Below are 26,565 nucleotides of genomic sequence, written 5' to 3'. Positions count from 1 at the left end.
TCACCCAGACTAGGTATCACCCAGGCCAGGTATCACCCAGAGCAGGTATCACCCTGACCAGGTATCACCCAGACCAGATAACACCCAGACTAGGTATCACCCAGACCAGGTATCACCCAGGCCAGGTATCACCCAGAGCAGGTATCACCCAGACCATGTATCACCCAGACCAGGTATCACCCAGACCAGGTAGCACCCAGTCTATGTAACACCCAGACTAGGTATCACCCAGGCTAGGAGTCACACAGGCCAGGTAACACTCAGACTAGGTATCACCCAGGCCAGCTATCAACCAGACCAGGTATCACCCAGACCATGTATCACCCAGACTAGGTATCACCCAGACTAGTTATCACCCGGGGGCAGGTATCACCCAGAGCAGGTATCACCAAGAGCAGGTATCACCCAGATGAGCTATCACCCAGGGCAGGTATCACCCAGGCCAGGTATCACCCAGAAAATGTATCATCCAGACCAGGTAACACCCAGAGCAGGAATCACCCAGACCGGGTATCACCCATACCAGGTATCACCAAGACTAGGTATCACCCAGACCAGTTATCACCCAGACTAGATATCACCCAGGCCATGTATCACACAGAGCAGGTACCACCCAGACCAGGTATCACCCAGACCAGGTATCACCCAGGCCATGTAACACCCAGACTAGGTATCAACCAGACCATTTATCACCCGTAGCAGTTATCACCCAGACTAGGTATCACCCAGGCCAGGTAACACCCAGAGTCGTTATCACCCAGGCCAGGTATCATCCGGAGCAGGTATCACCCTGACCAGGTATCACACAGACCAGATAACACCCAGACTAGGTATCACCCAGACCAGGTATCACCCAGACCAGGTATCACCCGGAGCAGGTATCACCCAGACCAGGTATCACCCGGGGCAGTTATCACCCAGGACAGGTATGACCAAGGCCAGGTATCACCCAGGCCAGGTATCACCCAGGCCATGTAACACCCAGGCCAGTTATCACCCAGTCCTGGTATGACCCAGGCCAGGTATCACCCAGGCCATGTAACACCCAGGCCATTTATCAACCAGGACAGGTATCACCGGGAGCAGGTATCACCCAGGCCAGGTATCACCTAGTCCAGGTATCACCCAGGCCATGAAACACCCAGGCCAGGTATCACCCAGACTAGGTATCACCCAGACCAGGTATCACCCGGAGCAGGTATCACCCAGACCAGGTATCACCCAGACCAGGTATCACCCAGACTAGGTAGCACCCAGACTAAGTATCACCCAGGGCAGGTCTCACCCAGGCCAGGTATCAACCAGACAAGGTATCACCCAGACCAGGTATCACCCGGACTAGGTATCACCCAGACTAGGTATCACCTGGGGCAGGTATCACCCAGGCCAGGTATCACCCAGACCAGGTGTCACACGGGGCTGGTATCATCCAGGCCAGGGATCACCCAGACCAGGTATCAACCATACCAGGTAACACCCAGAGCAGGTATCACCCAGACCGGGTATCACCCAGACCAGGTATCACCCAAACTAGGTATTACCCAGGCCATGTAACACCCAGACTAGGTATCACCCAGACCAGGTATCACCCAGGCCATGAAACACCCAGGCCAGGTATCACCCAGACCAGGTATCACCCTGACGAGGTGTCACCCAGACCATATATCACCCAGACTAGGTATCACCCAGAGCATGTATCACCCAGGCCAGGTATCACCCAGACTAGGTATCACCCAGGCCAGGTATCACCCAGAGCAGGTATCACCCTGACCAGGTATCACCCAGACCAGATAACACCCAGACTAGGTATCACCCAGACCAGGTATGACCCAGACCAGGTATCACCCAGACTAGGTATCACCCACGCCATGTATCACCCAGTGCAGGTATCACCCAGACCATGTATCACCCAGACCAGGTATCACCCAGACCAGGTAGCACCCAGTCTATGTAACACCCAGACTAGGTATCACCCAGGCTAGGAGTCACACAGGCCAGGTAACACTCAGACTAGGTATCACCCAGGCCAGCTATCAACCAGACCAGGTATCACCCAGACCATGTATCACCCAGACTAGGTATCACCCAGACTAGTTATCACCCGGGGGCAGGTATCACCCAGAGCAGATATCACCAAGAGCAGGTATCACCCAGATGAGCTATCACCCAGGGCAGGTATCACCCAGGCCAGGTATCACCCAGAAAATGTATCATCCAGACCAGGTAACACCCAGAGCAGGAATCACCCAGACCGGGTATCACCCATACCAGGTATCACCAAGACTAGGTATCACCCAGACCAGTTATCACCCAGACTAGATATCACCCAGGCCATGTATCACACAGAGCAGGTACCACCCAGACCAGGTATCACCCAGACCAGGTATCACCCAGGCCATGTAACACCCAGACTAGGTATCAACCAGACCATTTATCACCCGTAGCAGTTATCACCCAGACTAGGTATCACCCAGGCCAGGTAACACCCAGAGTAGTTATCACCCATGCCAGGTATCACCCGGAGCAGGTATCACCCTGACCAGGTATCACCCAGACCAGATAACACCCAGACTAGGTATCACCCAGACCAGGTATGACCCAGACCAGGTATCACCCAGACTAGGTATCACCAAGACAAAGTATCACCCAGACTACGTATTACTCAGAGCAGGTATCACCCAGGCCAGTTATCACCCAGACTAGGTATCACCCAGGCCAGGTATCACCCGGAGAAGCTATCACCCAGGCCAGGTATCACCCAGGCCAGGTATCACCCAGGCCATGTATCATCCAGGCCAGGTATCACCCAGGCCAGGTATCACCCAGGCCATGTATCACCCGGAGCAGGTATCACCCAGGCCAGGTATCACCCAGGCCAGGTATCACCCAGGCCATGTAACACCCAGGCCATGTATCACCAAGACCAGGTATCACCCAGGCCATGTAACACCCAGACCATGTAACAGCCAGACCAGGTATCACCCAGACTAGGCATCACCCAGACCAGGTATCACCCAGACAAGGTATCACCCAGACTAGGTATCACCGAGACTAGGTATCACCTGGGGCAGCTATCACCCAGGCCAGGTATCACCCAGACCAGGTATCACCCGGGGCAGGTATCACCCAGACTAGGTATCACCCAGACCAGCTATCACCCGGAGCAGGTATCACCCAGACCAGGTATCTCCCAGACCAGGTATCACCCAGACGAGGTATCACCCAGACTAGGTATCACACAGACCAGGTATCACCCAGACTAGGTAACACCCAGAGCAGGTATCACCCAGGCCAGGTATCACCCAGACTAGGTATCACCCAGGCCAGGTATCACCCGGAGCAAGTATCACCCAGGCCAGGTATCATCCAGGCCAGGTATCACCCAGGCCAGGTATCACCCAGGCCATGTAACACCCAGGCCAGGTATCACCCGGAGCAGGTATCTCCCAGAGCAGGTATCATCCAGTCTAGGTATCACCCAGGCCATGTAACACCCAGACCAGGTATCACCCGGAGCAGGTATCACCCAGGGCAGGTATCACCCAGACTAGGTATCACCCAGACCAGGTAACACCCCGACCAGGTATCACCCGTAGCAGGTATCACCCGGAGCAGGATTCACCCAGGCCATGTAACACCCAGTCTAGGTATCACCCAGACCAGGTATCACCCAGGCCATGTAACACCCAGGCCTGGTATCACCTAGGCCTGGTATCACCCAGTCCAGGTATCATCAAGGTCAGGTTTCACCCAGGCCATGTAACACCCAAGCCAGGTATCACCCAGGCCAGGTATCACCCGGAGCAGGTATAACCCAGACCAGGTATCACCCAGACAATGTATCACCCAGACCAGGTATCACCCAGACCAGGTATCACCCGGAGCAGGTATCATCCAGACCAGGTATCACCCAGAACAGGTATCACCCAGAATAGGTATCACACAGACTAGGTATCACCTGGGGCAGGTATCACCCAGGCCAGGTATCACCCAGACCAGGTATCACACAGACTAGGTATCACCCAGAATAGGTATCACCCGGGGCAGATATCACCCAGGCCAGGTATCACCCAGACAAGGTATCACCCGGGGCAGGTTTCACCCAGGCCAGTTATCACCTAGACCAGGTATCACCCAGACCAGGTAACACCCAGAGGAGGTATCACCCAGACCAGCTATCACCCAGACCAGGTATCACCCAGACTAGGTATCACCCAGGCCATGTAACACCCAGACCAGGTATCACCCGGAGCAGGTATCACCCAGACCAGCTATCACCCAGACTAGGTATCACCCAGACCTGGTAACACCCAGACCAGGTATCACCCGGAGCAGGTATCACCCAGAGCAGGTATCACCCAAGCCATGTAACACCCAGACTAGGTATCACCCAGACCAGGTATGACCCAGACTAGGTATCACCCAGACTAGGTATCACCCAGACCAGGTATCACCCAGACCAGGTATCACCCAGACGAGGTATCACCCAGACCAGGTATCACCCAGACCAGGTATCACCCAGACTAGGTATCACCCAGACCAGGTATCACCCAGACCATGTATCACCCAGACCATGTAACACCCAGACTAGGTATCATCCAGACCAGGTATCACCCACACTAGGTATCACCCAGACCAGGTATTACCCAGACCAAGTATCACGCAGACCAGGTATCACCCAGACTAGGTATCATCCAGACAAGGTATCACCCAGGCCAGGTATCACCCAGAATAGGTATCACCCAGGCCAGGTATCACCCGGAGCAGGTATCACCCAGGCCAGGTATCATCCAGGCCAGGTATCACCCAGGCCAGGTATCACCCAGGCCATGTAACACCCAGGCCAGGTATCACCCGGAGCAGGTATCTCCCAGAGCTGGTATCATCCAGTCTAGGTATCACCCAGGCCATGTAACACCCAGACCAGGTATCACCCGGAGCAGGTATCACCCAGGGCAGGTATCACCCAGACTAGGTATCACCCAGACCAGGTAACACCCCGACCAGGTATCACCCGTAGCAGGTATCACCCGGAGCAGGATTCACCCAGGCCATGTAACACCCAGTCTAGGTATCACCCAGACCAGGTATCACCCAGGCCATGTAACACCCAGGCCAGGTATCACCTAGGCCTGGTATCACCCAGTCCAGGTATCACCAAGGTCAGGTTTCACCCAGGCCATGTAACACCCAAGCCAGTTATCACCCAGGCCAGGTATCACCCGGAGCAGGTATAACCCAGACCAGGTATCACCCAGACAATGTATCACCCAGACCAGGTATCACCCAGACCATGTAACACCCAGACCAGTTATCACCCTGAATGGTATCAACCAGACCAGGTATCACCCGGAGCAGGTATCATCCAGACCAGGTATCACCCAGAACAGGTATCACCCAGAATAGGTATCACCCAGACTAGGTATCACCTGGGGCAGGTATCACCCAGGCCAGGTATCACCCAGATCAGGTATCACACAGACTAGGTATCACCCAGAATAGGTATCACCCGGAGCAGATATCACCCAGGCCAGGTATCACCCAGACAAGGTATCACCCGGGGCAGGTATCACCCAGGCCAGTTATCACCTAGACCAGGTATCACCCAGACCAGGTAACACCCAGAGGAGGTATCACCCAGACCAGCTATCACCCAGACCAGGTATCACCCAGACTAGGTATCACCCAGGCCATGTAACACCCAGACCAGGTATCACCCGGAGCAGGTATCACCCAGACCAGCTATCACCCAGACTAGGTATCACCCAGACCTGGTAACACCCAGACCAGGTATCACCCAGAGCAGGTATCACCCGGAGCAGGTATCACCCAGGCCAGGTATCACCCAGGCCAGGTATCACGAAGGCCAGGTATCACTCAGGCCATGTAACACCCCGGCCAGGTATCACCAGGAGCAGGTATCACCCAGAGCAGGTATCACCCAGACTAGGTATCACCCGGGGCAGGTATCACCCAGGCCAGTTATCACCTAGACCAGGTATCACCCAGACCAGGTAACACCCAGAGGAGGTATCACCCAGACCAGCTATCACCCAGACCAGGTATCACCCAGACTAGGTATCACCCAGGCCATGTAACACCCAGACCAGGTATCACCCGGAGCAGGTATCACCCAGACCAGCTATCACCCAGACTAGGTATCACTCAGACCTGGTAACACCCAGACCAGGTATCACCCGGAGCAGGTATCACCCAGAGCAGGTATCACCCAGGCCATGTAACACCCAGACTAGGTATCACCCAGACCAGGTATGACCCAGACTAGGTATCACCCAGACTAGGTATCACCCAGACCAGGTATCACCCAGACCATGTATCACCCAGACTAGGTATCACCCAGACCAGGTATGACCCAGACTAGGTATCACCCAGACCAGGTATCACCCAGACCATGTATCACCCAGACTAGGTATCACCCAGACCAGGTATGACCCAGACTAGGTATCGCCCAGTGCAGGTATCACCCAGGCCAGGTTTCACCCAGACTAGGTATCACCCAGGCCAGGTATCACCCAGAGCAGGTATCACCCAGGCCAGGTATCACCCAGGCCAGGTATCACGAAGGCCAGGTATCACTCAGGCCATGTAACACCCCGGCCAGGTATCACCCGGAGCAGGTATCACCCAGAGCAGGTATCACCCAGACTAGGTATCACCCGGGGCAGGTATCACCCAGGCCAGTTATCACCTAGACCAGGTATCACCCAGACCAGGTAACACCCAGAGGAGGTATCACCCAGACCAGCTATCACCCAGACCAGGTATCACCCAGACTAGGTATCACCCAGGCCATGTAACACCCAGACCAGGTATCACCCGGAGCAGGTATCACCCAGACCAGCTATCACCCAGACTAGGTATCACCCAGACCAGGTATCACCCAGGCCATGTAACACCCAGACTACGTATCACCCAGACCAGGTATCAACCAGGCCATGTAAAACCCAGGCCAGGTATCACCCAGGCCAGGTATCACCCAGGCCAGTTATCACCCAGGCCATGTATCACCCAGCCCAGGTATCACCAGGCCAGGTATCACCCAGTGCAGGTATCACCCAGGCCAGGTATCACTCAGTCCAGTTATCACCCAGGCCATGTAACACCCAGGCCAGGTATCACCCAGACCAGGTATCACCCAGGCCATGTAACACACAGACCATGTAACACCCAGACCAGTTATCACCCAGACTAGGTATCACCCAGACCAGGTATCACCCGGAGCAGGTATCACCCAGGCCATGTAACACCCAGGCCAGGTATCACCCAGACCAGGTATCACATGGGGCAGGTATAACCCAGGCCAGGTATAACCCAGAACAGGTATCACCCATACCAGGTAACACCCAGACCAGTCATCAACCAGAACGGGTATCACCGAGACCAGGTATCACCCAGACTAGGTATCTCCCAGTCCATATATCACCCAGAGCAGGTATCACCCAGACCAGGTATCACCCAGACCAGGTATCACCCAGGCCATGTAACATGCAGACTAGGTATCACCCAGACTAGGTTTCACCCAGGCCAGGTATCACCTAGACCAGATATCACCCAGACCAGGTATCACCCAGACTATGTATCACCCAGACTACGTATCACCCGGGGCAGGTATCACCCAGAGCAGGTATCACCCAGAGCAGGTATCACCCAGATGAGGTATCACCCAGATGAGGTATCACCCAGGCCAGGTATCACCCAGACATGGTATCATCTAGACGAGGTAACACCCAGAGCAGGTATCACCCAGACCAGGTATCACCCATACCAGGTATCACCCAGACTAGGTATCACCCAGACCAGGTATCACCCAGACTAGGTATCACCCAGGCCATGTATAACACAGAGCAGGTATCACCCAGACCAGGTATCACCCAGACCAGGTATCACCCAGGCCATGTAACACCCAGACTAGGTATCATCCAGACCAGGTATCACCCGGAGCAGGTATCACCCAGACTAGGTATCACCCAGGCCAGGTAACACGCAGACTAGGTATCACCCAGACCAGGTGTCACCCGGAGCAGTTATCAACCAGGCCAGGTATCACCCAGACCAGGTATCACCCAGACTAGGTATCACCCAGACAAGGTATCACCCAGACCAGGTATCACCAAGACCATGTAACACCCAGACTAGGTATCACCCAGACAAGGTATCACCCAGACTAGGTATCACCCAGAGCAGGTATCACCCAGGCCAGGTATCACCCAGACTAGGTATCACCCAGGCCAGGTATCACCCAGAGCAGGTATCACCCAGACCAGGTATCACCCAGGCCAGGTATCACCCAGACCAGGTATCACCCGGGGCAGGTATCACCCAGACTAGGTATCACCCAGACCAGCTATCACCCGGAGCAGGTATCACCCAGACCAGGTATCTCCCAGACCAGGTATCACCCAGACGAGGTATCACCCAGACTAGGTATCACACAGACCAGGTATCACCCAGACTAGGTAACACCCAGAGCAGGTATCACCCAGGCCAGGTATCACCCAGACTAGGTATCACCCAGGCCAGGTATCACCCGGAGCAAGTATCACCCAGGCCAGGTATCATCCAGGCCAGGTATCACCCAGGCCAGGTATCACCCAGGCCATGTAACACCCAGGCCAGGTATCACCCGGAGCAGGTATCTACCAGAGCAGGTATCATCCAGTCTAGGTATCACCCAGGCCATGTAACACCCAGACCAGGTATCACCCGGAGCAGGTATCACCCAGGGCAAGTATCACCCAGACTAGGTATCACCCAGACCAGGTAACACCCCGACCAGGTATCACCCGTAGCAGGTATCACCCGGAGCAGGATTCACCCAGGCCATGTAACACCCAGTCTAGGTATCACCCAGACCAGGTATCACCCAGGCCATGTAACACCCAGGCCTGGTATCACCTAGGCCTGGTATCACCCAGTCCAGGTATCATCAAGGTCAGGTTTCACCCAGGCCATGTAACACCCAAGCCAGGTATCACCCAGGCCAGGTATCACCCGGAGCAGGTATAACCCAGACCAGGTATCACCCAGACAATGTATCACCCAGACCAGGTATCACCCAGACCAGGTATCACCCGGAGCAGGTATCATCCAGACCAGGTATCACCCAGAACAGGTATCACCCAGAATAGGTATCACCCAGACTAGGTATCACCTGGGGCAGGTATCACCCAGGCCAGGTATCACCCAGACCAGGTATCACACAGACTAGGTATCACCCAGAATAGGTATCACCCGGGGCAGATATCACCCAGGCCAGGTATCACCCAGACAAGGTATCACCCGGGGCAGGTTTCACCCAGGCCAGTTATCACCTAGACCAGGTATCACCCAGACCAGGTAACACCCAGAGGAGGTATCACCCAGACCAGCTATCACCCAGACCAGGTATCACCCAGACTAGGTATCACCCAGGCCATGTAACACCCAGACCAGGTATCACCCGGAGCAGGTATCACCCAGACCAGCTATCACCCAGACTAGGTATCACTCAGACCTGGTAACACCCAGACCAGGTATCACCCGGAGCAGGTATCACCCAGAGCAGGTATCACCCAGGCCATGTAACACCCAGACTAGGTATCACCCAGACCAGGTATGACCCAGACTAGGTATCACCCAGACTAGGTATCACCCAGACCAGGTATCACCCAGACCAGGTATCACCCAGACGAGGTATCACCCAGACCAGGTATCACCCAGACCAGGTATCACCCAGACTAGGTATCACCCAGACCAGGTATCACCCAGACCATGTATCACCCAGACCATGTAACACCCAGACTAGGTATCATCCAGACCAGGTATCACCCACACTAGGTATCACCCAGACCAGGTATTACCCAGACCAAGTATCACGCAGACCAGGTATCACCCAGACTAGGTATCATCCAGACAAGGTATCACCCAGACCAGGTATCACCCAGACTAGGTATCACCCAGACCAGGTGTCACCCAGACTAGGTAACACCCAGAGCAGGTATCACCCAGGCCAGGTATCACCCAGAATAGGTATCACCCAGGCCAGGTATCACCCGGAGCAGGTATCACCCAGGCCAGGTATCATCCAGGCCAGGTATCACCCAGGCCAGGTATCACCCAGGCCATGTAACACCCAGGCCAGGTATCACCCGGAGCAGGTATCTCCCAGAGCTGGTATCATCCAGTCTAGGTATCACCCAGGCCATGTAACACCCAGACCAGGTATCACCCGGAGCAGGTATCACCCAGGGCAGGTATCACCCAGACTAGGTATCACCGAGACCAGGTAACACCCCGACCAGGTATCACCCGTAGCAGGTATCACCCGGAGCAGGATTCACCCAGGCCATGTAACACCCAGTCTAGGTATCACCCAGACCAGGTATCACCCAGGCCATGTAACACCCAGGCCAGGTATCACCTAGGCCTGGTATCACCCAGTCCAGGTATCACCAAGGTCAGGTTTCACCCAGGCCATGTAACACCCAAGCCAGTTATCACCCAGGCCAGGTATCACCCGGAGCAGGTATAACCCAGACCAGGTATCACCCAGACAATGTATCACCCAGACCAGGTATCACCCAGACCATGTAACACCCAGACCAGTTATCACCCTGAATGGTATCAACCAGACCAGGTATCACCCGGAGCAGGTATCATCCAGACCAGGTATCACCCAGAACAGGTATCACCCAGAATAGGTATCACCCAGACTAGGTATCACCTGGGGCAGGTATCACCCAGGCCAGGTATCACCCAGACCAGGTATCACACAGACTAGGTATCACCCAGAATAGGTATCACCCGGAGCAGATATCACCAGGGCCAGGTATCACCCAGACAAGGTATCACCCGGGGCAGGTATCACCCAGGCCAGTTATCACCTAGACCAGGTATCACCCAGACCAGGTAACACCCAGAGGAGGTATCACCCAGACCAGCTATCACCCAGACCAGGTATCACCCAGACTAGGTATCACCCAGGCCATGTAACACCCAGACCAGGTATCACCCGGAGCAGGTATCACCCAGACCAGCTATCACCCAGACTAGGTATCACCCAGACCTGGTAACACCCAGACCAGGTATCACCCAGAGCAGGTATCACCCAGAGCAGGTATCACCCAGGCCATGTAACACCCAGACTAGCTATCACCCAGACCAGGTATGACCCAGACTAGGTATCACCCAGACTAGGTATCACCCAGACCAGGTATCACCCAGACCAGGTATCACCCAGACCAGGTATCACCCAGACCAGGTATCACCCAGACCAGGTATCACCCAGACCAGGTATCACCCAGACTAGGTATCACCCAGACCAGGTATCACCCAGACCATGTATCACCCAGACCATGTAACACCCAGACTAGGTATCACCCAGACCAGGTATCACCCAGACTAGGTATCACCCAGACCAGGTATTACCCAGACCAAGTATCACGCAGACCAGGTATCACCCAGACTAGGTATAACCCAGACAAGGTATCACCCAGACCAGGTATCACCCAGACTAGGTATCACCCAGACCAGGTAACTCCCAGACTAGGTATCACCGAGAGCAGGTATCACCCAGGCCAGGTATCACCCAGGCTATGTATCACCCAGGCCAGGTATCACCCGGAGCAGGTATCACCCAGGCCAGGTATCACCCAGGCCAGGTATCACCCAGTCCAGGTATCACCCAGGCCATGTAACACCCAGGCCAGGTATCACCCCGGCCAGGTATCACCCAGAGCTGGTATCATCCAGTCTAGGTATCACCCAGGCCATGTAACACCCAGACCAGGTATCACCCGGAGCAGGTATCACCCAGGGCAGGTATCACCCAGACTAGGTATCACCGAGACCAGGTAACACCCCGACCAGGTATCACCCGTAGCAGGTATCACCCGGAGCAGGATTCACCCAGGCCATGTAACACGCAGTCTAGGTATCACCCAGACCAGGTATCACCCAGGCCATGTAACACCCAGGCCAGGTATCACCTAGGCCTGGTATCACCCAGTCCAGGTGTCACCAAGGTCAGGTTTCACCCAGGCCATGTAACACCCAAGCCAGTTATCACCCAGACCAGGTATCACCCGGAGCAGGTATCACCCAGAGCAGGTATCACCCAGGCCATGTAACACCCAGACTAGCTATCACCCAGACCAGGTATGACCCAGACTAGGTATCACCCAGACTAGGTATCACCCAGACCAGGTATCACCCAGACCAGGTATCACCCAGACGAGGTATCACCCAGACCAGGTATCACCCAGACCAGGTATCACCCAGACTAGGTATCACCCAGACCAGGTATCACCCAGACCATGTATCACCCAGACCATGTAACACCCAGACTAGGTATCATCCAGACCAGGTATCACCCACACTAGGTATCACCCAGACCAGGTATTACCCAGACCAAGTATCACGCAGACCAGGTATCACCCAGACTAGGTATCATCCAGACAAGGTATCACCCAGACCAGGTATCACCCAGACTAAGTATCACCCAGACCAGGTGTCAACCAGACTAGGTAACACCCAGAGCAGGTATCACCCAGGCCAGGTATCACCCAGAATAGGTATCACCCAGGCCAGGTATCACCCGGAGCAGGTATCACCCAGGCCAGGTATCATCCAGGCCAGGTATCACCCAGGCCAGGTATCACCCAGGCCATGTAACACCCAGGCCAGGTATCACCCGGAGCAGGTATCTCCCAGAGCTGGTATCATCCAGTCTAGGTATCACCCAGGCCATGTAACACCCAGACCAGGTATCACCCGGAGCAGGTATCACCCAGGGCAGGTATCACCCAGACTAGGTATCACCGAGACCAGGTAACACCCCGACCAGGTATCACCCGTAGCAGGTATCACCCGGAGCAGGATTCACCCAGGCCATGTAACACGCAGTCTAGGTATCACCCAGACCAGGTATCACCCAGGCCATGTAACACCCAGGCCAGGTATCACCTAGGCCTGGTATCACCCAGTCCAGGTGTCACCAAGGTCAGGTTTCACCCAGGCCATGTAACACCCAAGCCAGTTATCACCCAGGCCAGGTATCACCCGGAGCAGGTATAACCCAGACCAGGTATCACCCAGACAATGTATCACCCAGACCAGGTATCACCCAGACCATGTAACACCCAGACCAGTTATCACCCTGAATGGTATCAACCAGACCAGGTATCACCCGGAGCAGGTATCATCCAGACCAGGTATCACCCAGAACAGGTATCACCCAGAATAGGTATCACCCAGACTAGGTATCACCTGGGGCAGGTATCACCCAGGCCAGGTATCACCCAGACCAGGTATCACACAGACTAGGTATCACCCAGAATAGGTATCACCCGGAGCAGATATCACCCAGGCCAGGTATCACCCAGACAAGGTATCACCCGGGGCAGGTATCACCCAGGCCAGTTATCACCTAGACCAGGTATCACCCAGACCAGGTAACACCCAGAGGAGGTATCACCCAGACCAGCTATCACCCAGACCAGGTATCACCCAGACTAGGTATCACCCAGGCCATGTAACACCCAGACCAGGTATCACCCGGAGCAGGTATCACCCAGACCAGCTATCACCCAGACTAGGTATCACCCAGACCTGGTAACACCCAGACCAGGTATCACCCAGAGCAGGTATCACCCGGAGCAGGTATCACCCAGGCCAGGTATCACCCAGGCCAGGTATCACGAAGGCCAGGTATCACTCAGGCCATGTAACACCCCGGCCAGGTATCACCAGGAGCAGGTATCACCCAGAGCAGGTATCACCCAGACTAGGTATCACCCGGGGCAGGTATCACCCAGGCCAGTTATCACCTAGACCAGGTATCACCCAGACCAGGTAACACCCAGAGGAGGTATCACCCAGACCAGCTATCACCCAGACCAGGTATCACCCAGACTAGGTATCACCCAGGCCATGTAACACCCAGACCAGGTATCACCCGGAGCAGGTATCACCCAGACCAGCTATCACCCAGACTAGGTATCACCCAGACCTGGTAACACCCAGACCAGGTATCACCCGGAGCAGGTATCACCCAGAGCAGGTATCACCCAGGCCATGTAACACCCAGACTAGGTATCACCCAGACCAGGTATGACCCAGACTAGGTATCACCCAGACTAGGTATCACCCAGACCAGGTATCACCCAGACCATGTATCACCCAGACTAGGTATCACCCAGACCAGGTATGACCCAGACTAGGTATCACCCAGACCAGGTATCACCCAGACCATGTATCACCCAGACTAGGTATCACCCAGACCAGGTATGACCCAGACTAGGTATCGCCCAGAGCAGGTATCACCCAGGCCAGGTTTCACCCAGACTAGGTATCACCCAGGCCAGGTATCACCCAGAGCAGGTATCACCCAGGCCAGGTATCACCCAGGCCAGGTATCACGAAGGCCAGGTATCACTCAGGCCATGTAACACCCCGGCCAGGTATCACCCGGAGCAGGTATCACCCAGAGCAGGTATCACCCAGACTAGGTATCACCCGGGGCAGGTATCACCCAGGCCAGTTATCACCTAGACCAGGTATCACCCAGACCAGGTAACACCCAGAGGAGGTATCACCCAGACCAGCTATCACCCAGACAAGGTATCACCCAGACTAGGTATCACCCAGGCCATGTAACACCCAGACCAGTTATCACCCGGAGCAGGTATCACCCAGACCAGCTATCACCCAGACGAGGTATCACCCAGACCAGGTATCACCCAGGCCATGTAACACCCAGACTACGTATCACCCAGACCAGGTATCAACCAGGCCATGTAAAACCCAGGCCAGGTATCACCCAGGCCAGGTATCACCCAGGCCAGTTATCACCCAGGCCATGTATCACCCAGCCCAGGTATCACCAGGCCAGGTATCACCCAGTGCAGGTATCACCCAGGCCAGGTATCACTCAGTCCAGTTATCACCCAGGCCATGTAACACCCAGGCCAGGTATCACCCAGACCAGGTATCACCCAGGCCATGTAACACACAGACCATGTAACACCCAGACCAGTTATCACCCAGACTAGGTATCACCCAGACCAGGTATCACCCGGAGCAGGTATCACCCAGGCCATGTAACACCCAGGCCAGGTATCACCCAGACCAGGTATCACATGGGGCAGGTATAACCCAGGCCAGGTATCACCCAGAACAGGTATCACCCATACCAGGTAACACCCAGACCAGTCATCAACCAGAACGGGTATCACCCAGACCAGGTATCACCCAGACTAGGTATCTCCCAGTCCATATATCACCCAGAGCAGGTATCACCCAGACCAGGTATCACCCAGACCAGGTATCACCCAGGCCATGTAACATGCAGACTAGGTATCACCCAGACTAGGTTTCACCCAGGCCAGGTATCACCCAGACCAGATATCACCCAGACCAGGTATCACCCAGACTATGTATCACCCAGACTACGTATCACCCGGGGCAGGTATCACCCAGAGCAGGTATCACCCAGAGCAGGTATCACCCAGATGAGGTATCACCCAGGGCAGGTATCACCCAGGCCAGGTATCACCCAGACATGGTATCATCTAGACGAGGTAACACCCAGAGCAGGTATCACCCAGACCGGGTATCACCCATACCAGGTATCACCCAGACTAGGTATCACCCAGACCAGGTATCACCCAGACTAGGTATCACCCAGGCCATGTATAACACAGAGCAGGTATCACCCAGACCAGGTATCACCCAGACCAGGTATCACCCAGGCCATGTAACACCCAGACTAGGTATCACCCAGACCAGGTATCACCCGGAGCAGGTATCACCCAGACTAGGTATCACCCAGGCCAGGTAACACGCAGACTAGGTATCACCCAGACCAGGTGTCACCCGGAGCAGTTATCAACCAGGCCAGGTATCACCCAGACCAGGTATCACCCAGACTAGGTATCACCCAGACAAGGTATCACCCAGACCAGGTATCACCAAGACCAGGTATCACACATACTAGGTATCACCCAGACAAGGTTTCACCCAGACTAGGTATCACCCAGAGCAGGTATCACCCAGGCCAGGTATCACCCAGACTAGGTATCACCCAGGCCAGGTATCACCCAGAGCAGGTATCACCCAGGCCTGGTATCACCCAGGCCAGTTATAACCCAGTCCAGGTATCATCCAAACTATGTAACACCCAGGCCAGGTATCACCCAGGCCAGGTATCACCCAGAGAAGGTATCACCCAGGCCAGGTATCACCCAGGCAAGGTATCACCCAGACCAGGTATCACCCAGGCCAGGTATCACCCAGAACAGGTATCACCCAGACCAGGTATCTCCCAGACTAGGCATCACCCGAGGCAGGTATCACCCAGGTCAGGTACCACCCAGACCAGGTATCACCCAGACCAGGTAACACCCAGAGCAGGTATCACCCAGACCGGCTATCACCCAGACCAGATATCACCCAGAATAGTTATCACCCAGACCAGGTATCACCCAGACTAGGTATCACCCAGGCCATGTATCACCCAGAGTAGGTATCACCCAGACCAGTTATCACCCAGACCAGGTATCACCCAGGCCATGTAACACCCAGACTTGGTATCACGCAGACTAGGTATCACCCAGGCCAGGTAACACCCAGACTATGTATCACCCAGACCAGGTATCACCCGGAGCAGGTATCACCCAGATCTGTATCACCCTGACTAGGTATCACCCAGACCAGGTATCACCCGGAGCAGGTATCACCCAGACCAGGTATCACCCAGGCTAGGTATCACACCGACTAAGTATCATCCGGGGCAGGTCTCACCCAGGCCAGGTATCACCCAGACCAGGTATCACCCAGACTAGGTATCACCCAGACTTGGTATCACCCGGGGCAGGTATCACACGGGGCAGTTATCACCCAGGCCAAGGTATCACCCAGACCAGGTATCACCCATACCGGGTAACAGCTAGAGCCAGTATGATCCAGACCGGGTATCACCCAGACCAGGTATCACCCAGACTAGGTATCACCCAGGCCATGTAACATGCAGACAAATTAGCACCCAGACTAGGTATCACCCAGGCCAGGTAACACCCAGACTAGGTATCACCCAGACCAGGTATCACCCAGGCCATTTAACACGCAGACTAGGTATCAACCAGACAAGGTATCACGCAGGCCAGGTAACACCCAGACTAGGTATCACTCAGGCCAGGTTTCACCCAGACCAGGTATCACCCAGACCATGTATCACCCAGACTAGGTATCACCCAGACTAGATATCACCCGGGGCAGGTATCACCCACAGCAGGTATCACCCAGAGCAGGTATCACCCAGATGAGGTATCACCCTGGGCAGGTATCACCCAGGCCAAATATCACCCAGACCAAGTATCATCTAGACCAGGTAACACCGAGAGCAGGTTTCAACCAGACGGGTTATCACCCATACCAGGTATCACCCAGACTAGGTATCACCCAGACCAGGTATCACACAGGCCATTTAACACCCAGACTAGGTATTACCCAGACGAGGTATCACCCGGAGCAGGTATCACGCAGACCAGGTATCACCCGGAGCAGGTATCACCTAGACCAGGTATCACCCGGACTAGGTATCACCCAGACCAGGTATCACCAAGACCAGGTATCACCCAGACTAGGTATCACCCAGACATGGTATCACCCAGACTAGGTATCACCCAGAGCAGGTATAAACCAGGCCAGGTATCACCCAGACTAGGTATCACCCAGGCCACGTATCACCCAGAGCAGGTATCACTCAGGCCAGGTATCACCCAGGCCAGGAATCACCCAGGCCATGTAACACCCAGGCCAGGTATCACCCAGGTCAGGTATCACCCGGAGCAGGTATCACCCAGGCCAGGTATCACCCAGACCAGGTATCACCCAGGCCAGGTATCACCTAGAACAGGTATCACCCAGACCAGGTATCACCCAGACTAGGTATCACCTAGACTAGGTATCACCCGGGGCAGGTATCACCCAGGCCAGGTATCACCCAGACCAGGTATCACCCGGGGCAGGTATCACCCAGGCCAGGTATCATCCAGACCAGGTATCACCAAGACCAAGTATCACACAGACCAGTTATCACCCAGGCCATGTAACACCCAGACTAGGTATCAGCCAGACTAGGTATCACACAGGCCAGGTAACACCCAGACTGGGTATCACCCAGAGCAGGAATCACCCGGAGCAGGTATCACGCAGACCAGTTATCACCCAGACCAGGTATCATCCAGACTAGGTATCACCCAGACCAGGTATCACCCAGACCTGGTATCACGCAGACCATGTAACACCCAGTCTAGGTATCACCCAGACCAGGTATCACCCAGACTAGGTATCACCCAGACCAGGTATCAACCAGACCAGGTATCACCCAGACCAGGTATCACCCAGACTAGGTATCACCCAGACCAGGTATCACCCAGACCATGTATCACCCAGACTAGGTATCACCCAGACCAGGTATGACCCAGACTAGGTATCGCCCAGAGCAGGTATCACCCAGACCAGGTTTCACCCAGACTAGGTATCACCCAGGCCAGGTATCACCCGGAGCAGGTATCACCCAGGCCAGGTATCACCCAGGCCAGGTATCACGAAGGCCAGGTATCACGAAGGCCAGGTATCACTCAGGCCATGTAACACCCCGGCCAGGTATCACCCGGAGCAGGTATCACCCAGAGCAGGTATCACCCAGACTAGGTATCACCCGGGGCAGGTATCACCCAGGCCAGTTATCACCTAGACCAGGTATCACCCAGACCAGGTAACACCCAGAGGAGGTATCACCCAGACCAGCTATCACCCAGACCAGGTATCACCCAGACTAGGTATCACCCAGGCCATGTAACACCCAGACCAGGTATCACCCGGAGCAGGTATCACCCAGACCAGCTATCACCCAGACTAGGTATCACCCAGACCAGGTATCACCCAGGCCATGTAACACCCAGACTACGTATCACCCAGACCAGGTATCAACCAGGCCATGTAAAACCCAGGCCAGGTATCACCCAGGCCAGGTATCACCCAGGCCAGTTATCACCCAGGCCATGTATCACCCAGCCCAGGTATCACCAGGCCAGGTATCACCCAGTGCAGGTATCACCCAGGCCAGGTATCACTCAGTCCAGTTATCACCCAGGCCATGTAACACCCAGGCCAGGTATCACCCAGACCAGGTATCACCCAGGCCATGTAACACACAGACCATGTAACACCCAGACCAGTTATCACCCAGACTAGGTATCACCCAGACCAGGTATCACCCGGAGCAGGTATCACCCAGGCCATGTAACACCCAGGCCAGGTATCACCCAGACCAGGTATCACATGGGGCAGGTATAACCCAGGCCAGGTATCACCCAGAACAGGTATCACCCATACCAGGTAACACCCAGACCAGTCATCAACCAGAACGGGTATCACCCAGACCAGGTATCACCCAGACTAGGTATCTCCCAGTCCATATGTCACCCAGAGCAGGTATCACCCAGACCAGGTATCACCCAGACCAGGTATCACCCAGGCCATGTAACATGCAGACTAGGTATCACCCAGACTAGGTTTCACCCAGGCCAGGTATCACCCAGACCAGGTATCACCCAGACCAGGTATCACCCAGACTATGTATCACCCAGACTACGTATCACCCGGGGCAGGTATCACCCAGAGCAGGTATCACCCAGAGCAGGTATCACCCAGATGAGGTATTACCCAGGGCAGGTCTCCCCCAGGCCAGGTATCACCCAGACATGGTATCATCTAGACAAGGTAACACCCAGAGCAGGTATCACCCAGACTGGGTATCACCCAGACGAGGTATCACCCAGGCCATGTAACACCCAGACTAGGTATCACCCAGACCAGGTATCACCCGGAGCAGGTATCACCCAGACTAGGTATCACCCAGGCCAGGTAACACGCAGACTAGGTATCACCCAGACCAGGTGTCACCCGGAGCAGTTATCAACCAGGCCAGGTATCACCCAGACCAGATATCACCCAGACTAGGTATCACCCAGACAAGGTATCACCCAGACCAGGTATCACCAAGACCAGGTATCACACATACTAGGTATCACCCAGACCAGGTATCACCCAGACCAGGTAACACCCAGAGCAGGTATCACCCAGACCGGCTATCACCCAGACCAGATATCACCCAGAATAGTTATCACCCAGATCAGGTATCACCCAGACTAGGTATCACCCAGGCCATGTATCACCCAGAGTAGGTATCACCCAGACCAGTTATCACCCAGACCAGGTATCACCCAGGCCATGTAACACCCAGACTTGGTATCACGCAGACTAGGTATCACCCAGGCCAGGTAACACCCAGACTATGTATCACCCAGACCAGGTATCACCCGGAGCAGGTATCACCCAGATCTGTATCACCCTGACTAGGTATCACCCAGACCAGGTATCACCCGGAGCAGGTATCACCCAGACCATGTAACAACCAGACTAGGTATCACCCAGTCCTGGTATCACCCAGGCCTTGTAAAACCCAGGCCAGGTATCACCCAGACCAGGTATCACCCAGGCCATGTAACACCCAGACCATGTAACACCCAGACCAGGTATCACCCAGACTAGGTATCACCCAGACCAGGTATCACCCGGAGCAGGTATCACCCAGACCAGGTATCACCCAGGCTAGGTATCACACCGACTAAGTATCATCCGGGGCAGGTCTCACCCAGGCCAGGTATCACCCAGACCAGGTATCACCCAGACCAGGTATCACCCAGACTAGGTATCACCCAGACTTGGTATCACCCGGGGCAGGTATCACACGGGGCACGTATCACCCAGGCCAAGGTATCACCCAGACCAGGTATCACCCATACCGGGTAACAGCTAGAGCCAGTATGATCCAGACCGGGTATCACCCAGACCAGGTATCACCCAGACTAGGTATCACCCAGGCCATGTAACATGCAGACAAAGTAGCACCCAGACTAGGTATCACCCAGGCCAGGTAACACCCAGACTAGGTATCACCCAGACCAGGTATCACCCAGGACATTTAACACGCAGACTAGGTATCAACCAGACAAGGTATCACGCAGGCCAGGTAACACCCAGACTAGGTATCACTCAGGCCAGGTTTCACCCAGACCAGGTATCACCCAGACCATGTATCACCCAGACTAGGTATCACCCAGACTAGATATCACCCGGGGCAGGTATCACCCACAGCAGGTATCACCCAGAGCAGGTATCACCCAGATGAGGTATCACCCTGGGCAGGTATCACCCAGGCCAAATATCACCCAGACCAAGTATCATCTAGACCAGGTAACACCCAGAGCAGGTTTCAACCAGACGGGTTATCACCCATACCAGGTATCACCCAGACTAGGTATCACCCAGACCAGGTATCACACAGGCCATTTAACACCCAGACTAGGTATTACCCAGACGAGGTATCACCCGGAGCAGGTATCACCCAGACCAGGTATCACCCGGAGCAGGTATCACCCAGACCAGGTATCACCAAGACCAGGTATCACCCAGACTAGGTATCACCCAGACATGGTTTCACCCAGACTAGGTATCACCCAGAGCAGGTATAAACCAGGCCAGGTATCACCCAGACTAGGTATCACCCAGGCCACGTATCACCCAGAGCAGGTATCACTCAGGCCAGGTATCACCCAGGCCAGGAATCACCCAGGCCATGTAACACCCAGGCCAGGTATCACCCAGGTCAGGTATCACCCGGAGCAGGTATCACCCAGGCCAGGTATCACCCAGACCAGGTATCACCCAGGCCAGGTATCACCTAGAACAGGTATCACCCAGACCAGGTATCACCCAGACTAGGTATCACCTAGACTAGGTATCACCCGGGGCAGGTATCACCCAGGCCAGGTATCACCCAGACCAGGTATCACCCGGGGCAGGTATCACCCAGGCCAGGTATCATCCAGACCAGGTATCACCAAGACCAGGTAACACCCAGAGCAGTATCACCCAGACCGGGTATCACCCAGACCAGGTATCACCCAGACTAGTTATCACCCAGACCAGGTATCACCCAGACTATGTATCACCCAGGCCATGTATCACCCAGAGCAGGTATCACCCAGACCAAGTATCACACAGACCAGTTATCACCCAGGCCATGTAACACCCAGACTAGGTATCAGCCAGACTAGGTATCACACAGGCCAGGTAACACCCAGACTGGGTATCACCCAGACCAGGAATCACCCGGAGCAGGTATTACGCAGACCAGTTATCACCCAGACCAGGTATCATCCAGACTAGGTATCACCCAGACCAGGTATCACCCAGACCTGGTATCACGCAGACCATGTAACACCCAGTCTAGGTATCACCCAGACCAGGTATCACCCAGACTAGGTATCACCCAGACCAGGTATCAACCAGACCAGGTATCACCCAGACCAGGTATCACCCAGACTAGGTATCACCCAGACCAGGTATCACCCAGACCATGTATCACCCAGACTAGGTATCACCCAGACCAGGTATGACCCAGACTAGGTATCGCCCAGAGCAGGTATCACCCAGGCCAGGTTTCACCCAGACTAGGTATCACCCAGGCCAGGTATCACCCGGAGCAGCTATCACCCAGGCCAGGTATCACCCAGGCCAGGTATCACGAAGGCCAGGTATCACTCAGGCCATGTAACACCCCGGCCAGGTATCACCCGGAGCAAGTATCACCCAGAGCAGGTATCACCCAGACTAGGTATCACCCGGGGCAGGTATCACCCAGGCCAGTTATAACCTAGACCAGGTATCACCCAGACCAGGTAACACCCAGAGGAGGTATCACCCAGACCAGCTATCACCCAGACCAGGTATCACCCAGACTAGTTATCACCCAGGCCATGTAACACCCAGACCAGGTATCACCCGGAGCAGGTATCACCCAGACCAGCTATCACCCAGACCAGGTATCACCCAGACCAGGTATCACCCAGGCCATGTAACACCCAGACTACGTATCACCCAGACCAGGTATCAACCAGGCCATGTAAAACCCAGGCCAGGTATCACCCAGGCCAGGTATCACCCAGGCCAGTTATCACCCAGGCCATGTATCACCCAGCCCATGTATCACCAGGCCAGGTATCACCCAGTGCAGGTATCACCCAGGCCAGGTATCACTCAGTCCAGTTATCACCCAGGCCATGTAACACCCAGGCCAGGTATCACCCAGACCAGGTATCACCCAGGCCATGTAACACACAGACCATGTAACACCCAGACCAGTTATCACCCAGACTAGGTATCACCCAGACCAGGTATCACCCGGAGCAGGTATCACCCAGGCCATGTAACACCCAGGCCAGGTATCACCCAGACCAGGTATCACATGGGGCAGGTATAACCCAGGCCAGGTATCACCCAGAACAGGTATCACCCATACCAGGTAACACCCAGACCAGTCATCAACCAGAACGGGTATCACCCAGACCAGGTATCACCCAGACTAGGTATCTCCCAGTCCATACGTCACCCAGAGCAGGTATCACCCAGACCAGGTATCGCCCAGAACAGGTATCACCCAGACCATGTAACAGGCAGACTAGGTATCACCCAGACTAGGTTTCACCCAGGCCAGGTATCACCCAGACCAGGTATCACCCAGACCAGGTATCACCCAGACTATGTATCACCCAGACTATGTATCACCCGGGGCAGGTATCACCCAGAGCAGGTATCACCCAGAGCAGGTATCACCCAGGCCATGTAACACCCAGACTTGGTATCACGCAGACTAGGTATCACCCAGGCCAGGTAACACCCAGACTATGTATCACCCAGACCAGGTATCACCCGGAGCAGGTATCACCCAGATCTGTATCACACTGACTAGGTATCACCCAGACCAGGTATCACCCGGAGCAGGTATCACCCAGACCATGTAACAACCAGACTAGGTATCACCCAGTCCTGGTATCACCCAGGCCTTGTAAAACCCAGGCCAGGTATCACCCAGACCAGGTATCACCCGGAGCAGGTATCACCCAGACTAGGTATCACCCAGGCCAGGTAACGCGCAGACTAGGTATCACCCAGACCAGGTGTCACCCGGAGCAGTTATCAACCAGGCCAGGTATCACCCAGACCAGGTATCACCCAGACTAGGTATCACCCAGACAAGGTATCACCCAGACCAGGTATCACCAAGACCAGGTATCACACATACTAGGTATCACCCAGACAAGGTATCACCCAGACTAGGTATCACCCAGAGCAGGTATCACCCAGGCCAGGTATCACCCAGACTAGGTATCACCCAGGCCAGGTATCACCCAGAGCAGGTATCACCCAGGCCTGGTATCACCCAGGCCAGTTATAACCCAGTCCAGGTATCATCCAAACTATGTAACACCCAGGCCAGGTATCACCCAGGCCAGGTATCACCCAGAGAAGGTATCACCCAGGCCAGGTATCACCCAGGCAAGGTATCACCCAGACCAGGTATCACCCAGGCCAGGTATCACCCAGAACAGGTATCACCCAGACCAGGTATCTCCCAGACTAGGCATCACCCGAGGCAGGTATCACCCAGGTCAGGTACCACCCAGACCAGGTATCACCCAGACCAGGTAACACCCAAAGCAGGTATCACCCAGACCGGCTATCACCCAGACCAGATATCACCCAGAATAGTTATCACCCAGACCAGGTATCACCCAGACTAGGTATCACCCAGGCCATGTATCACCCAGAGTAGGTATCACCCAGACCAGTTATCACCCAGACCAGGTATCACCCAGGCCATGTAACACCCAGACTTGGTATCACGCAGACTAGGTATCACCCAGGCCAGGTAACACCCAGACTATGTATCACCCACACCAGGTATCACCCGGAGCAGGTATCACCCAGATCTGTATCACCCTGACTAGGTATCACCCAGACCAGGTATCACCGGGAGCAGGTATCACCCAGACCATGTAACAACCAGACTAGGTATCACCCAGTCCTGGTATCACCCAGGCCTTGTAAAACCCAGGCCAGGTATCACCCAGACCAGGTATCACCCAGGCCATGTAACACCCAGACCATGTAACACCCAGACCAGGTATCACCCAGACTAGGTATCACCCAGACCAGGTATCACCCGGAGCAGGTATCACCCAGACCAGGTATCACCCAGGCTAGGTATCACACCGACTAAGTATCATCCGGGGCAGGTCTCACCCAGGCCAGGTATCACCCAGACCAGGTATCACCCAGACCAGGTATCACCCAGACCAGGTATCACCCAGACTAGGTATCACCCAGACTTGGTATCACCCGGGGCAGGTATCACACGGGGCAGGTATCACCCAGGCCAAGGTATCACCCAGACCAGGTATCACCCATACCGGGTAACAGCTAGAGCCAGTATGATCCAGACCGGGTATCACCCAGACCAGGTATCACCCAGACTAGGTATCACCCAGGCCATGTAACATGCAGACAAAGTAGCACCCAGACTAGGTATCACCCAGGCCAGGTAACACCCAGACTAGGTATCACCCAGACCAGGTATCACCCAGGCCATTTAACACACAGACTAGGTATCAACCAGACAAGGTATCATGCAGGCCAGGTAACACCCAGACTAGGTATCACTCAGGCCAGGTTTCACCAAGACCAGGTATCACCCAGACCATGTATCACCCAGACTAGGTATCACCCAGACTAGATATCACCCGGGGCAGGTATCACCCACAGCAGGTATCACCCAGAGCAGGTATCACCCAGACCAGGTATCACCCTGGGCAGGTATCACCCAGGCCAAATATCACCCAGACCAAGTATCATCTAGACCAGGTAACACCCAGAGCAGGTTTCAACCAGACGGGTTATCACCCATACCAGGTATCACCCAGACTAGGTATCACCCAGACCAGGTATCACACAGGCCATTTAACACCCAGACTAGGTATTACCCAGACGAGGTATCACCCGGAGCAGGTATCACCCAGACCAGGTATCACCCGGAGCAGGTATCACCTAGACCAGGTATCACCCGGACTAGGTATCACCCAGACCAGGTATCACCAAGACCAGGTATCACCCAGACTAGGTATCACCCAGACATGGTATCACCCAGACTAGGTATCACCCAGAGCAGGTATAAACCAGGCCAGGTATCACCCAGACTAGGTATCACCCAGGCCACGTATCACCCAGAGCAGGTATCACTCAGGCCAGGTATCACCCAGGCCAGGAATCACCCAGGCCATGTAACACCCAGGCCAGGTATCACCCAGGTCAGGTATCACCCGGAGCAGGTATCACCCAGGCCAGGTATCACCCAGACCAGGTATCACCCAGACCAGGTATCACCCAGGCCAGGTATCACCTAGAACAGGTATCACCCAGACCAGGTATCACCCAGACTAGGTATCACCTAGACTAGGTATCACCCGGGGCAGGTATCACCCAGGCCAGGTATCACCCAGACCAGGTATCACCCGGGGCAGGTATCACCCAGGCCAGGTATCATCCAGACCAGGTATCACCAAGACCAGGTAACACCCAGAGTAGTATCACCCAGACCGG

This window comes from Carcharodon carcharias, chromosome 13 (assembly GCF_017639515.1).
Source record: "Carcharodon carcharias isolate sCarCar2 chromosome 13, sCarCar2.pri, whole genome shotgun sequence".
Taxonomy (NCBI): Eukaryota; Metazoa; Chordata; class Chondrichthyes; order Lamniformes; family Lamnidae; genus Carcharodon; species Carcharodon carcharias.
This window is presented reverse-complemented; position numbering follows the sequence as displayed.